The sequence below is a fragment of the Oncorhynchus clarkii genome, chromosome 4 (genome assembly GCF_045791955.1).
Source record: "Oncorhynchus clarkii lewisi isolate Uvic-CL-2024 chromosome 4, UVic_Ocla_1.0, whole genome shotgun sequence".
Lineage (NCBI taxonomy): Eukaryota > Metazoa > Chordata > Actinopteri > Salmoniformes > Salmonidae > Oncorhynchus > Oncorhynchus clarkii.
The window spans coordinates 58,925,150-58,940,629 of record NC_092150.1 but is presented as its reverse complement, the minus strand read 5'-3'; the positions used below and the strand labels follow the sequence as shown (position 1 = coordinate 58,940,629).

General features: G+C 41.4%; 1 protein-coding gene across 1 annotated transcript in view; it reads right to left on the bottom strand.

Moving 5' to 3' along the window:
* Window positions 1–417: 417 nt before the first annotated feature.
* Window positions 418–15,480, bottom strand: part of LOC139407008 (transmembrane protein 242) — a 407,233-nt gene continuing 392,170 nt past the window's right edge. The window contains exon 5 of the mRNA XM_071150249.1: window positions 418–538. The gene's annotated coding sequence lies outside the window, so the exon portion shown is untranslated. The remainder of the gene's footprint in view (window positions 539–15,480) is intronic.

The following is a 15,480-nucleotide window of genomic DNA, read 5'->3' as shown; positions in this document are numbered from 1 at the left end:
TTATTTGACCATGCTGGTCATTTATGAACATTTGAACATCTTGGCCATGTTCTGTTATAATCTCCACCCGGCACAGCCAGAAGAGGACTGGCCATCCCACATATGCTCTCTCTAATTCTCTCTTTCTTTCTCTCTCTCGGAGGACCTGAGCCCTAGGACCATGCCCCAGGAATACCTGACATGATGACTCCTTGCTGTCCCCAGTCCACCTGACTGTGCTGCTGCTCCAGTTTCAACTGTTCTGCCTTATTATTATTCGACCATGCTGGTCATTTATGAACATTTGAACATCTTGACCATGTTCTGTTATAATCTCCACCCGGCACAGCCAGAAGAGGACTGGCCACCCCACATAGCCTGGTTCCTCTCTAGGTTTCTTCCTAGGTTTTGGCCTTTCTAGGGAGTTTTTCCTAGCCACCGTGCTTCTACACCTGCATTGCTTGCTGTTTGGGGTTTTAGGCTGGGTTTCTGTACAGCACTTTGAGATATCAGCTGATGTACGAAGGGCTATATAAATAAATTTGATTTGATTTGATTTTGTTGAATTTCCACGACATATGTCAGAGGAGAAGTGCAGTGTTATCATAAGGAGACATATACGTGGATTACAAAAGGAGGAATGGAGGGAAAAAGAGAGGCAGGGGAGGTCGAATGGGGAGAGGGAGGCAGAGGGTGAGCTTGAATCGGTTAGAAATGGAGGAAGAAAGGGAGATGGTTTGTTGAAAAAGAATGGTAGAGAGTGTAAGCAGAGTGAGCTGTACACCGGATCGAAGACAGGAGGAGAAATGGAAGTGAATGAGGGCGAAGTAACAGAGGAGGTGGGTGTGTTAAAGTTCTCAGAGCTCAAGACTTGCACCGAGGGTCAGGATAAAGATGAGTCTGTGACGGTAGGAAAAAGTGAACCCTTGCCTTTTGGGCGATTCATTTGTGGTTTCAGGGTGGGTGAAAATGGAGTTTGGTGCTGTGGAATTGGTGAAGGTAACCAGAAGGGATGTTGTGATACTTGTTTGTGTTTCTGTTGGTCAGAGGGAGCAGGTGCTCTGCATCAAATGACTGGGGACAAGAGATGTGAATTGTTTTGCTCTCAAGAAAAGGGTGCCATTGAAAGGAGCAATTACTGGGGTATGGGTAATTGTGAAACTGGACAAACTGAAGGGAAAGATTCCTGGTGTTTGTGATGCTCGTCATTTGGTGTGACGCAGACAGGGTGGCGTGAGTGGAGAAACAGAAGAGTCGTTGTCTGTTCTTTTGTGTTTTGATGTTGTTATATCAGTTATCTCCTACAAGCTTTTGTACCAAATCCATTACGTTGTTACAGGTGTCAAGCTTATGGGCATGTGGCAACAGTGTGTAGGAGGGAGATTTCAAGGTGTGAGAAGTCTGCAGAAGGGCATGAGACAAAGGTATGTGTAGCATTGGGGAAAGAAGTGGTATGTGTTTAATTGTAGGGGTTGCCATGGGACTGGGGATCAGAAATGTCTGGGGAGAGAGAGGCAGGTTGAGGTTACCAGGGTTAGAGTAGCGCAGAATTTGTCATATCTGAACCAGTACAGTAAACTTTTATGAGAACAGGCATATTGTTTTGAGTTAACAGACGAAGCCCCCGAATGCTAGCTAGCTAGCTACATAACTTGCAAGTTCGGGTTAATTATCATATCTTTGTCCTAGTTTAAATTCGTTGGCTAGCTAGCTAATGTTAGCTAGCCAGTTCAAGTCGAAACAATATTGAAATCATATGATTAGCTAGCAAACTAGTATCCAAGTGCCTGCCCTGTGTTGACCATAAATTCCAATGGGCTTTAGTTAGCTGTTGTTAGCCAGATTGCGAACTAACATGAGCTATGCACATCTTCCTCTGACCTGCTACATCACATTACATGCTAGCTTGATTTATTTAGCTAGCTACAGTATTATTCCCCTTTCATCTGTGGTAACATAGCTAGCATTGTCAAGTCATGTTGTTTAACCATAAGTAGTTACTAGCTAGCTAGTTACAGCTATCTACGTACTCAACAACACCAGTGTTTTGACGGTTGACAGGCATCCGTGTCGGTTGACATTCCTGGCCATCTTGCAATATTGTTAAAATGCATTGGAAGTTTGCACCAACTTTATGGAAGCCCATTTTCACTGCTATTTTCTGAGTGTAATGTGTGTGTGTGTAGCACCCATTTGCAGATTTGACAACAAATGTCCACATGGCAGCTGGGGGCGGAAGACAAGGTGTTGTCTCTGGGCAATTGGGCATCTTTGGAAAAAGTGGGCTTGTAAGTAATCCAAACCCAACCCTCCAGTAAGTCGTGACGAACTCACTTACGAAACTCTGTTTTGAACGAGACTGACTTTATGACCAAAATGATCCTATTTAAACTGTCTAGTCAATTTTGACACTATACTTAATGTTTCTGACTCATATCAATGTCATATAGGCCGTTTAAAAAAAGGGCAGTTGACCGTTTTTTTTTGTTTTACTGTACACGCAACAATAAATAATAGTTGTATCAATGAAGGTCGTCTGTTTGGTCGTCTGTTTTATTCCTTTTACTGTTTCCTCACGATTGATGAGATGTATTTGAGAGTTTTTTTCATGCTATGATCTTGTGTATAATGTATTTTCAAGAGGACCACAATGGAAATATATTTGTAAAAATTTTTGTGTCACCCTCATTGATTTGAATGACATTGTACTGTATCCACATGTGCAGGCACAGTGAAGATGATCATCACACTGTCTGGTAGGATGTAGCCTAAATAATCATGTGTTTGCTAAGTTATCTGGTCTGTTTGTTGTATATTCTCTGTTGTCTTTTAAAGTTTGATATTGTTTGGGTTTACATGATTTGGGCTCTGACATAAGGGCCCCTGTGTGCCTGTGTGCATGCATGTGAAAACTTGTGTCTGACTGTCTCTGGCTGTCAGTATTTGTCTAAATATCAAAGTAAAGAAATGGACAAGTCCCGTTGTTAAACCTTATTCATGAGAGCCTGACACAGGCCTGAATGAAGGTGAGGAGCCACTGAAAGGGGGCTTTTGTGTCAGTTAATGGCTCCTTTTGTGAATGGAGCAACAAGGCTCAACAACTTCTTCTCGCTCTTGTGAGAGTTTATTCTCTCATTGTGCTGCTTTCTTGTCAGAGTTATTTTTACAGCCACTCATGTTGTCCATGTTGTTGCTCCGGTTGCAGTCAATCACCTTTACAATGACCCTGGAAAAACGGTTTCCCCATTTTACGTGCCTGTCTTATCTTATCTCCATCATTATCGCACAGTCTGGGTCCTGGCCCCATGCTCCTCCTGGTTAATCAGTGATGTCGGGGTTCTTTCCCCACTCCCTAATGGGAACCATACAGATTTATTACGTCTTCTTATCCCCACACTGAAGCACATTCTCGCCTTTGGTTCAGTCCTTTTCTGCTAAATCCATTTCTTCTGCTTTCAGTCAACCTATCATTTTGAAACCCAATGAACCGTCTGTGGAGTTTTCTGACTCATGAGGACACGCGACTGTGTTTGTCTCATATCATTAGGCACTATTGTGTCACACAGACGGCTGTATCCCAGACAGATCACCTGGCATTGAGAGTGTTTCCCCATTGTTCCTGCTTAGCGCCGCTCCAGGCCAAGGTCTGCACCCCAAATGACACCATATTCCCTATATAGTGCACGTCTCTGGTCAAAGTAGTGCACTGTGTAGGGATTAGTGTGCTTTTTTGGGATGTAACCCAGGGCTCTCCAGCTCTGCAGCTGCCCCAGAGCCCTGGGGAAGGAGGGGAAGGACAGTCCATGTTTACCTGGCAGACAGGTGATCCTCAGCAGCTGCCTTAATCTGCCTCCCAAATAGCACCCTATTCCCTATATATATTGTGCTTGGTCAAAAGCAGTGCACTATGTAGGGAATAGGGTACAATTTGGGATGTATCCTCAGTCTGCCTACACACAGTCAGCATACCCTTCCCTAGACCAGCAGTTTCCCTGCCGCTTCACAGCTCTGTTACACCAATGTGTTTAAATGGAATTAACCTATATAGTGCTGTGCATCTGTATAATGGGAGAGCACATACTTTCTGCTCCCTCCATGTGTTCTTCCTGTTGATAACGAGGCAGGTCATCATACGTTGAGCTCTAAGTCCCTCAAGAGTGTTTTTGTGTTATGTTCTGCCTTAAGAGGCATCTCTGCGTTAAGCACCCGTCGTTGGCTAGAGTTCGAGCGTGACCGGCACATCTGCCATGTCGACCGATGCCCAGACTCCTGACGTTCTCTCTTTGTTTCTGTGCAGATGCATTACAAACCAACTCTGTGCCTGGCTGTGTACTGCTAAGATACAGCCTGTGTCCCAACCTGGCACCCTATTCCCTATATAATGCACTAAATTGAACCAAGGCCCATAGGGTTCGGATCAAAAGTAGTGCACTATGTAGGGAATAGGGTGTCATTTGGGACAAAGTCACAGTGGTAATCCTTCTAGTGGGGAACTCTTTATCCCTGTGTCCTGGTTGCAGTGACCCTTGGGGACGAACACACTGGCTGGCCCTGCACTAATGCACTGAGAACATGGAGAGGTCTTGTTAGAGGTTAATGCAGACTAAGAGGGGAAGACCACACAGGTGAGAGGAATGTGAACAGGCTCACCAATGCAACGTCAATAAATCCATCTTCTCTGTCAATACTAAAACGGTTCAATTCAGACACATTGCTTATATTTTCTGTAGGTAGATAAAGTAGTGAACAACTCTATATTGTAGTTGGAAGTGTTGGAAGTATTTGATTACCCCAGTATGATAATAATGATACAAGAAAATTGCACACAACACAAAGAAAATATGTATATAATTATATATATTTTTTTACATGAATCTTATTTTTTTATATAAATTATATGTATTATACAATTCTTTATATGCTTTGTACAACCTGTAACAACCTGCATTTTGCATACTTTTAAAACAAACCATTTCTTCAATCAACTGCTGTAACTCTTATCCTTACTGAATGCCCACTTTGATTACCGTCTCCCTCACTCTAAAAGTCAGACCTCTTTTTGCTGGCGACGCAATGAGTTAATAGCTAACCTCTTATCTATATGCCTCTGGCCCAACCCTGCAAATGGCTGTCAATCTTCTGGTCACTCCAAACTCTCACCGCAGTGAAGCAAAAAAGTCTCAGAAACAGGCTTTAAGGTCACCTCGTGCCAGAGTCCTCACCTTACCAAAAATAAGCCATTGAAACAAAAAAATACAGTTGAAGTCAGAAGTTTACATAAACTTAGGTTGGAGTCATTAAAACTCGTTTTTCAACCACTCCACAAATTTCTTGTTAACAAACTATAGTTTTGGCAAGTCGGTTAGGACATCTACTTTGCGCATGACACAAGTAATTTTTCCAACAATTGTTTACAGACAGATTATTTCACTTATAATTCACTGTATCACAATTCAAGTGGGTCAGAAGTTTACATACACTAAGTTGTGCTGTTAAACAGCTTGGAAAATTCCAGAAAATTATGTCATGGCTTTAGAAGCTTCTGATAGGCTAATTGACATCATTTGAATCAATTGGAGGTGTACCTGTGGATGTATTTCAAGGCCTACCTTCAAACTCAGTGCTTTTTTGCTTGACATGATGGGAAAATCAAAAGACATCATCCAAGACCTCAGAAAAACAATTATAGACCTCCACAAGTCTGGCTCATCCTTTCGGAGTAATTTCCAAACGCCTGAAGGTACCACGTTCATCTGTACAAATAATAGTACGCAAGTATAAACACCACGGGACCACGCAGCCGTCATACTGCTCAGGAAGGAGGCGCGTTCTTAGAGATTAACATATTTTTGGTGCTAAAAGTGCAAATCAATCCCAGAACAACAGCAAAGGACCTTGTGAAGGTGCTGGAGGAAACAGGTACAAAAGTATCTATATCCACAGTAAAACGAGTCCTATATCGACATAACTTGAAAGGCCGCTCAGCAAGGAAGAAGCCACTGCTCCAAAAAACGCCATAAAAAGCCACACTACAGTGTGCAACTGCGCATGGGGATAAAGATCATACTTTTTGGAGAAATGTCCTCTGGTCTGATGAACCAAAAATAGAACTGTTTGACCATAATGACCATTGTTATGATTGGAGGAAAAAGGGGAAGGCTTGCAAGCCGAAGAATACCATCCCAACCGTGAAGCACGGGGGTGGCAGCATCATGTTGTGGGGGTGCTTTGCTGCAGGAGGGACTGCTGCACTTCACAAAATAGATGGCATCATGAGGGAGGAAAATTATGTGGATATATTGAAGTGACATCTCAAGACATGAGTCAAGAAGTTAAAGCTTGGTGGCAAATGGGTCTTCCAAATGTACAATGACCCCAAGCATACTTCCAAAGTTGTGGCAAAATGGCTTAAGGACAACAAAGTTAAGGTACTGGAGTGGCCATCACAAAGCCTTGACCTCAATCCCATAGACAATTTGTGGGCAGAACTGAAAAAGCATGTGCTAGCAATGAGGCCTACGAACCTGATTCAGTTACACCAGCTCTGTCAGGAGGAATGGACCAAAATTCACCCAACTTATTGTGAGAAGCTTGTGGAAGGCTACCCAAAATGTTTGACCCAAATAAAAAAAATGACATGCAATGCTACCAAATACTAATTGAGTATATGTAAACTTCTGACCCACTGGGAATGTGATGAAAGAAATAAAAGATGAATAAATCATTCTCTCTACTATTATTCTGACATTTCACATTCTTAAAATAAAGTGGTGATCCTAACTCACCTAAGACAGGGAAGTTTTACTAGGATTAAATGTCAGGAATTGTGAAATACTGAGTTTAAATATATTTGGCTAAGGTGTATATAAACTTCTGACTTCAACTGTATATATAATTGGAAAATGACTAATGTTTTCTCATTTCTTTTTCGTTTGTCCAAATTTGCTTTATTTATGTATTGTTCTCAATTGTTATTTCTCTTCTTTAAAAATGATTGTTGTCAGAAATACAAGTTTCTCACATTTGTACAAATACTATTTAATATGTGATAGATAATAAATACAGTCTTGCTTCTTTTCTAGATGTTGGGTAATTTCTCCCTTAATGAGTGAGGTAATAGTGAGTGCGGATTATAATTTATATTGTGTCCTCATTCTTGCCGGGCCCTGAGATTCCCAGTAGCCATGCTCATTTCCTCTTTTCCCTTACTTTACAACTTTACACCCTCTCTTCTGTTGGTTTTGTCTGTTTGCTTCAAACACCTTTATCATCTTTTTGCTGATAATTCACTGATTTACAACAACTGTGATTGCTGTGAATTTGAATCCGGATGCATGAAGCACAAACATATAAATATTTGAACAATAAACAGGTAGTTAGTCTGACGTGTGCCAGACAGGCAAAGATTTTACGTGTTAAACACCACTGGTAGAACCACTCTGTAAATCACTGTTGCCTGAATTTGGCCCGGGGGTGGTTATATTTGGCCCCCCAAGATTTCTGAGCAAAAAAAAATCTAATGTTTTGTGTTGTTGAATTTTCATTGTTGTACACAAAAAACTGTAAAAACACCAGGAAATCAGCTCCAAGTGATATTAATTTTGGAAATCTGTTCACAAGTGTTTCCTCACATAATAGAGAGACAACTGATCATATACAAATGTAAGCAAGGCTTGTAATTCTTAGGTTTTAGTCAAATAGTATATCTGTTTGGGCTGATTTCAATTTAATTTGCAGTCTACAAATTATTAGTAATTATGTTCCGGCCCCCCAACCATCCGCTCAAGAAAAAATCAATCCGTTCCTGAATCTAGTTTATGATCTCTGCTGTAAATGCAGAGTTACATTTTGAAGTGTAAATACATCTATTTTCCAAAATAAATAATACAAATCAGATGTGAGGCAAGTGTGGCATGCTATAGATGTAGGATCTTAATTTGATCACCCGGTTACAGGATAACTTTCCTGCAATGCAGGACATTTAAAAACGTGTCATGTTTTCGAGGGTTAAAAAGGCTTCTGAAGTTTGTAATTTCCACTTTGAAATTTCAGACTTCATTTTCCCTTTTGAAAAATACATCAACCTTACCAAAATGTCCATTAATTATAATCCACATAATAATTCACATTCCTGTTGCTACAGGATTATTTTCCTGCTGTAGCAAACTGGCTCAAATTAAGATCCTATACCCCTTAACTTATTGCACATTATGTTGTGTTACAGCCTGAATTCGAAATTGATTAAATATTGTCACGCCCTGACCGTAGAGAGCTTTATATGTCTCTGTTTTGGTTTGGTCAGGGTGTGATTTGGGTGGGCATTCTATGTTTCCTTTTCTATGATTTGTGTTTCTGTGTGTTTGGCCGGGTGTGGTTCTCAATCAGAGGCAGCTGTCTATCGTTGTCTCTGATTGAGAACCATACTTAGGTAGCCTTTTTCCCCACCTGTATTTGTGGGTAGTTGGCGTCACGGTTTCGTTTTGATGTTTATTGTTTTGTTGGCAACATCTTATAATAAAGAAGTATGTACGCTCACAACGCTGCGCTTTGGTCCGCTGTTTCCACCTTAGACGATCGTGACAAATATATGTTTTTCCTACCCATCTATACACAATACCCCATAATGACAAAGTGAAAACTTGTTTTGAGAAATTTCAGCAAATGTATTGAAAATGTAATGCAGAAATATCTCATTTACATAAGAATCCACACCCCTGAGTCAATACTTTGTAGAAGCACCTTTATCAGTGATTACAGCTGTCAGTCTCTAAGAGCTTCCCACACCTGGATTGTGCAACATTATTATTTTCAAAATTCTTCAAGCCCTGTCAAATTGGTTGTTGATCATTGATTATAGATTTTCAAGCAGATTTTAGTCAAAACTGTTACTCTGCCACTCAGGAACTTTCACTGTCTTCTTGGTAAGCAACTCCAGTGTATATTTTGTCTCGTGTTTTAGGTTTCTGTCTAGTGGAAAGCAGCCTGAACCAGGTTTTCCTATAGGATTTTGCCTCTGCTTAGCTCCATTCCGTTTCTTTTTTATCCTGAAAAACTCCCCAGTCCTTAAGGATTACAAGCTTACCCATAACATAATGCAGCCACCACTATGCTTGAAAATTTGGAGAGTGGTGCTCAGTAATGTGTTGTATTTGCTCCAAACATAACACTTTGTATTCAGGACAAAAAGTGAATTGCTTTGCCACATTTTTGCAGTATTACTTTAATGCCTTGTTGTAAACAGTATGCATGGTTTGGAATATGAAAATAAAGGTTAAATTAAATAAATATTTTTTTTAAAATCATTCTTTTCACTCTGTCAATTAGCTTAGTATTGTGGAGTAACTACAATATTGTTTATCCATCCTCAGTTTCTCCTATCACAGCCATTGAACTCTGTAATTGTTTTAAAGTCACTATTGACCTCATGGTGAATCCCCTGAGCTGTTTCCTCCCTCTCCGGCAGGAAAGACGCCGGCATCTTTGTAGTGAGTGGGTGTATTGATACACCAAGTGTAATTAATAACTTCTCCATGCTCAAAGGGATATCCGATGTCTGCTTTTTCAATTTTTACACATTTACCAAAAGGTGCCCTTCGTTGCGAGGCATTGGAAAACCTCCCTGGTCTTTGTGGTTGAATCTGTGTTTGAAATTTACTGCTCAACTGAGGGACCTTACAGATAATTGTATGTGTGGGGTACAGAGATGAGGTAGTGATTCAAAAATCATGTCAAACACTATTAATCCACACAGAGTAAGTCCGTTAAACTTGTGACTTGTTAAGCACATTTCTACTCCTGAAGTTATTTAGGCTTGCCATGACAAAGGGTTCGAATACTCCTTGACTCAAGATATTTCAGCTTTTCATTTGTAAAATTAAACATAATTCCACTTTGATATTATGGGGTATTGTGAGTAGGCCAGTGACCAACAAAAAAAATCAATTTTAAATTCAGGCTGTAACACAACAAAATGTGGAAAAAGTAAAGTGGTGTGAATACTTTCTGAAGGCAGTGTTTATGTATGTGTATTAACCTGTGAACAATGTTTGTGTTACCTATCCAGCCTTCCAAACCATGTGGGTGGCTCTGGCGACTAGAATGCTGGACTGCTTCCTTAATTTGCCACAAGGGGTCATGGATATAGCCCCACTTGAGAAGAATAAATTTGTTTTGTTTTCCAAAGTGAGGGCTTTTACACCACAAATTAGTTTGCTCACCCCCCATCGTTTGGTCAACCAGAGCTCCCATTTGAAAAAGACTCAGAATGCCTGTGCCTGTTCCCCTGCTCTTTTCCAATTTCTCTTTTCTCTTTTTTTCATTCCTTCATTCGAATGCACAGAGTGGATAGTTACAAATGTGGGGGGCAGTCGGGAGATACGGTTGGACATAACATTTTGGATCACCAGGAAGCAGCAGGCAAACACTGTGTCTCACTGGATCAGGCATTACTGCTCGTGTTTGCGGTTGTCCTTGACAGTGAGCGCCACTGACTCCAAAACACCTGTGTTTGCTCACTGGCTTTCCCCAATCTACTAGGAAAAGGCCTCGGCATGTCACATGGCAGCCAGATAACCCAGGCACCAAGGGAATACAAAGGGCCAGGCTTTTAGTACAATTAATGATTAATGGACACCTTTCATTTAGCTTTGTCCCATTCAACCTCTCTGACAAGAGTTCTGATATTTCATATTAGCTTTAGGACTAAGATGTAGTTACATCCAAGCAGCGCAGTCAATATTCCCGCCTTCACATGTTTTCTTTAAATGTTACTCGTGGAGAAGGACATTCATGGCGCAGTAGCATGGACCGTTTCAGTGTTCGGGTTGATAACACTGTTTAAATGTACCACAGATGCAGGGTGAATACAGGGCCAGCGTTGAGAGTTTCCGCTAGTCTGAACTCTTGTCTGTTTACAACCTCCTCCACATTGCAGCCAGATCAGCACACAAACCTGTAAGACAATAGATATTAACCAATCAGGTAGAAGTGGTTCTGCTGGCCCAGGAATATTAACATATTACTATAGTTTCATAAAAGTCAGGCAATTTAGAGTCCCAAATGGGGCCCTATTCCCTATATAGTGCACTACTTTTGACCACCGGCCCTGGTTAAAATTAGTGCCCTATATAGGGAAATGGTGCTATTTGGGACATAGTCATAGTTGGTCCAGCCTTTCACTTAATGTATGAACCATGACTGAAATAGGTGATGGTTCATTCATTCTACACTGTGTGTTAATTAAATGGGGCCCTCGTGTTTCTGTCTTAATTCATGCTGTGAATGAGAACTCTGATGCTCATTTCCTCGTTGTCAAGTGCTTTTATTGGATGGGGAAATTAAGCTCTCAGGAAAAGACCTCCATTCATCCTCAGATGAGAGTCCACACCAAGATCCCCATTCTCAGTTTATGTGTGTCTTTGTCGCTGTGGCAGCCAATCATCCTTTCTTATGTCCCGGCCCACTCGTAACGTTTGTTTATTTATGTTTTCCCAGCAGAGGCGTTTCAGTGGTATGTTGTGGAACTTGAAGAGAGGACAGGGAGAAGTTTAAAACATGGTGAAACTCCACTGAGTCAATAGAGAGGCCCAAACACAGGAGGACTCTAGTGTGTGGGAGTGTCAGGTCAATCATTTACCACAGTGATCTGAGTGGCCTGCCCCCAAGGGGTTTAGAACAGAGTGCCATGACAGTATGAGCACCGTAGATTGATACTGAGGGAGTATGGAGAGGCTTTATAGATTAATGATGGAACAACTGAGAAAAGTCATGTTTTTAGTTAAGATTTTTCTCTTTATGGGAAGCCAGCCTCTACTGTTTTCCTTTAAGCTTCAAGTTATAGCCACTGTGAAACATACAATTATTTAATATGGAAATTTAACGGGGGGGGGGGGGGGGGGGTAGAACATCTTTAATATTGCAGATAGACTGGGCCTATCACTGAAATTGTCTACATAATTTCCATTAAAAAAAATATATATTTTTGTTCTTTATTATTTTCCCATAACCCTACCACCCCTCCACAGATTGGATTAAACTATTTGAAGACAATAGCTTTCTCTCTCGCTCTTTCTGAAAAATGCTTCCAACTTCTTAATGTGTAACTTTGACTGAGCTGATTTTATGAACTTCCATTAACAGTTGCCGTGCACAAGGTTGCAATATGGCAGCCATAGATACTACAAACTCATAGGGCGCTTACTAGCTGGTTAGTATCAGTTTTAGTAAGTGATGGAGAAGCCGTGTTGACACAGACAGGAAAACACCTGTCTGGTTTAGTTTATAGGTCTTGGATGTTAATGAGAGCACACCATCCCTCTCTTATCAAAGAGCACCTGGCCATTCGTGTTTTACATTAAATTACTGTTTGTGCTGGTAAATAAAGTCTCTGTGGGCAGTAAATGTTATCATGCTGCCTTAAAGGCCCAGGGCAGTCAAAAACTTGATTTTGCTGTGTTTTATATATATTTTCATTAACAATTGCCGTGTACAAGGTTGCAATATGGCAGCCATAGATACTACAAACTCATAGGGCGCTTACTAGCTGGTTAGTATCAGTTTTAGTAAGTGATGGAGAAGCCGTGTTGACACAGACAGGAAAACACCTGTCTGGTTTAGTTTATAGGTCTTGGATGTTTATGAGAGCACACCATCCCTCTCTTATCAAGGAGCACCTGGCCATTCGTGTTTTACACGAAGCTACTGTTTGTGCGGTAAATAAAGTTTCTCTGGGTAGTAAATGATGATAATGCCCTTTTAGTGTAAGAGCTGTTTGAAATTTCTGCCTGTTTTGTTGGGATGGAGTTTTGGCCTGCCTGGTGACATCACCGGTAAATGAGTTAATAGACCAATAAGAAAGAGAGTTCCAAACCTCTCTGCCAATAACAGCTAGTTTTCAGTGTTCCCTCGCAACTCTGGCCACTCCTAGTCCTAGCTAAATTCTTGCTTGAGAAATAGTGCTTTGCTAAGCTATTTTTGTTTCTTTTGCACTATTTTAATTGAAAACAATCACAGTAAGGTCCTTCATTGTTATGCAGAAATGATTTGATATTGAGATAAAAAATAAATGGCTTACATTGGACCTTTAAACGTATGCATCCCGCATGTCAGCTCCTTGTATTGTCTCCACACATCAAGGAAACAGAGGACACTTACCCATACACGGTATCTGCAGTAATTTATCAATCACATTTATGAGCTTTGGAGTGGACCGGGACCTCCCTTACTTTTATTAGCATGGAGGCCTGGCTCTAGGGCCACTGTGACAATGACAGTTAACTTTTTTAATAGTAAAAAAAAAAGAAGGGGAAAAAAAGAAGTGCAGCCACTCAAAGACAGACCATTTACAAGTGAGACAGTCCTAAAAATGAATCTTATAACCTATTGGCCTTTTTCAGCCTCCATTAACTAATGCTGCTTTTCAGCAGTAACACCGGTGTTTTCAGGCAGCTAACAAACTAAACTAAATAAATAACAAACAAACTCAATAATGAGCATAACTTTACTGCAGAAAGCCCATAATCCATGAACAAAGGTGTAACACACAAATCAAAGGGGACCCATCAATCCTATTTGCAATCCTATTGAGTGGCATCTCAGGTGAGTTTGTTAAGTTAAAAATAGTACCCTAATGACTGTATGGTTCAAACAAAGATCTTTGTGTAGGAGGATTAGGTAAGATGGATGTGAATGTCTTGTTTAACATTTGCCACATACCTTGCTGGTGCCACTGACGGGTCATTACCTAGTGGGCAAGTAAGACATTGTCCACAGGCTTCATCTATACTCAGTGGTCTGCATTTCTCTCTCTCTCTTTCTCATTCCTTGTTTCTTTCTCCATCTTCTCTTTCTCTGGAATTGGCTCAGACTGCATCAGCCCTCCTGTGTGTACTGGGAAGAAATCTTACACAAGCCCGGCCCGTCTCTCTTAATATCATCAGAGAGTACACCTCGCAATAACATTCACAAAGACTTGAGGCTCAGATAAAGAGCAATATGGTATTTTGCCTCCTTAGAAAGCACTGCATCCTTTTGTTTGGCGTCCCCCCCCCCCCACCCCCCTTTGTTTGCAAGCTGATATTGAGGTTGGATGGTCATTAGTCAGTCCTAAGGTGGAAACCTCCACGCAGAATAGCCCAGGAAGGAATGTTTGACTCAGACATTGTGCTAGAAAGCCTGTTAACAGAGACCTCACACCCACAACTCAACAGTGGAAGAGCCATATCAGTGAATTACTGTGGGTTTGTGATTGGAAATGTCCTTTTCAGTCCTATGTCTGTAATATAAGGAAAAGATACCATGACTTCGTAGATTCAGTGTCATGTTGTAGATGCCTGGTATGTCCTGGTAGGCCTACATTTAAAAAAAAACATGCTTTGGGTTGTCATCAAGTCATTTGTCACTATCATTCTCGTCAAGGATTCTCTGTGAACTGTCTTGAGCACGGCCCAAATCATTTCATTTCATGGCAGATGAGGACTGTGAACAGGGATGTGTCCCAAATGGCACCCGATTCCCTATGTAGTGCACTAACTGTCACCAGGGCCCGGTCAAAAGCCGTGCACTACATAGTGCAATTTGGGACGCTGCCTAGGACTGTGAATGAGTGGTGAGATCCTGTGAACAGAGCTGTGTTTTAGCACCAGGGAGGCATTTAGCCAGAGTCCTGCACAACCCAGTAGCCTATCCCATTCACACGCAGAGAGAATGTATAGGCCTACCTATGTGTATCTCCCTAAACCACGGGTTGCACCAGTGGCACTCACCCCACCCGGAATGATTAATGGGACTTCAAAACATGTCGTCATACCAATGTACTGTAGGACTACGTGACATGGGATCTCTCATTCTGGTCTAGATGTGATATTTAAGCATTTTATAACATCATATTAGAGGGTTAAATAATTAGACTCAGCAAAATAAGAAACGTCCTCTCACTGTCAACTGCGTTTATTTTCAGCAAACTTAACTTGTGTAAATATTTGTATGAACATAATAAGATTCAACAACTGAGACATAAACTGAACAAGTCCCACAGACATGTGACTAACAGAAATTGAATAATGTGTCCCTGAGCAAAGGGGGGGGGGGGGGTCAAAATCAAAAGTAACAGTAAGTATGTGGTGTGGTCACCAGCTGCATTAAGTACTGCAGTGCATCTCCTCCTCATGGACTGCACCAGATTTGTCAGTTCTTGCTGTGAGATGTTACCCCACTCTTCCACCAAGGCACCTGCAAGTTCCCGGTCATTTCTGGGGGGAATGAGGTCCGGGCTCTTCGCTGGCCATGGCAGAACACTGACATTCCTGTCTTGCAGGAACTCACGCACAGAACGAGCAGTATGGCGTGTGGCATTGCCATGCTGGAGGATCATGTCAGGATGAGCCTGAAGAAAGGGTACCACAGTACCACATGAGGGAGGAGGATGTCTTCCCTGTAACACACAGCGTTGAGATTCCTTGCAATGACAATAAGCTCAGTCCGATGATGCTGTGACACACCACC